At 46.0% G+C, this 1,636-nt stretch overlaps 1 pseudogene; it reads left to right on the top strand.

Annotated features, from left to right (window-relative positions):
* Positions 1 to 257: 257 nt before the first annotated feature.
* On the top strand, positions 258 to 1,519 carry LOC119585507 (annotated as a pseudogene).
* Positions 1,520 to 1,636: the final 117 nt, after the last annotated feature.

Below are 1,636 nucleotides of genomic sequence, written 5' to 3' on the forward strand. Positions count from 1 at the left end.
AATGTTTTTAAAAAAAAGGGGGACAAATCCTCTAATAGGATCTCTTTTCCTCTTGTTTCCCAAACTGCTTCTGCCCCTTTGGGCTAATCGTCGGGTCGCGCAAGCCAAGGTAGTTGTTAAAGGGATTTTGGGAAAGGGCCCTTTTAAAGGGGGGGACTTTTGGGCGTCGCCCCCTTATTTGGGGGGTCAAGGGCTCTAAAGCTATAAAAGAGAGTGTGCCCTAGCCAACAAGTCGATTTTACAAATTTGCTTCAGTCATGAGGCTCTGGTAAGTGTTTTTGAGTGGGGGCAAAAGCGTGCAAATGTGGGAAAACGTGTGTTTTTGTTGGGGAAATTTTTTTTGTTTAGTGATACTTTTACTATTTTAGGGATCGCGAAGGAAAACTAGAATTGTTTTTTGAAGAAAAAATTCTAATTTAAATTTTATATAAAATATAATTCTAGTAAAGAAAAAAATAGGCAAAATTTTCCTTTATTTCAAAAAGTGTGGTGTTGGGGATAACCCAAGGTTTAAAAGTAAAAAATAAAAATATATAAACAATTTTCCCCGGGCTTCCCGGTCGCTGTATTCCCTGTTTCCTCAACACAGCTGGTCGCCGTTTCGCGGCGCCCTGGGGGCCCGCCTTTAAGCGAAACTGTTTACTACTTTCCCATGTCAAAGACCGACCTCAAACCGTTCCTTTGGTTCCCCCCCCCTTAAAGCCCCCCCCCCTTCACATCCATTCGCGGCTTTCCCCCTTTTTGCTTCCCCCAAAGCTGCCTACCCCCACCCCCCGGCCTACCCTTTCTCTGGGCCTACCCCCTCCCCAACGCCGATGATACTCTCAAAGGCCCCCGAATTCCCAAATTTACCCAAAAGGGGCGGAAAAGGGGCCCCCGTAAAGAGGCACGTCGTCTCGTCGCGACCCAAGATCCCCCCCCCCGTACCTCCACGCCGTGCCCACCGTCACCAAGCACACTGTGGAGACCAAGCAGTTCGAGCCAATCGGACGCTAACACCCCCGCCGACACTACCAAGATCGAGCTCACCACCAAGGAGCACGAGATCTCCGTGCCCGCCGTCAAGTACGTGCAGCCCGTGGTCAACGTCAAGCCCGTCACCTACACTGCTCTCTCCCATGCCGTCCTTCCCTATGCCCATGGCCTTCCCTACGCCCACGCTCTTCCATACGCCCACTACCCTGGCCTCTTCGGTGCCCCCGTCATCAAGCTTGATGAGGAGTAACTCCAACCTTCCTGTCATCCTTAATCTTACTCACAAAAAAAACGACACTTGCTGATGGAAACTCATCTGTTGGATTCGTGTTGGAATCAAACATACACGATGTGTTTACCACTCTCAGTGAAATGAAAGAAAATAAAGTTGACATAACAGTTCCCGAAAATTATAAATAAAAAAAAAGGATTGAAAATTACAATAGTGAAGAACAAATCACAATATCATCTAACAAAAAAGGTGTGTATATGATATGTACATCCAGCACCGTCAACCTTTTTCGAAATAAAATCATTAAAATCACATCAAATATCCTTATCCCATTCCATGAAAAGGTTTTCTGCCAGATACTCTTGACTTAAAATCCCTGGAACTCTTACAAATTGAAATAATCTCACGGTAAATGCTACACGAAAACCT

Source organism: Penaeus monodon, chromosome 19, assembly GCF_015228065.2.
Source record: "Penaeus monodon isolate SGIC_2016 chromosome 19, NSTDA_Pmon_1, whole genome shotgun sequence".
Taxonomy (NCBI): Eukaryota; Metazoa; Arthropoda; class Malacostraca; order Decapoda; family Penaeidae; genus Penaeus; species Penaeus monodon.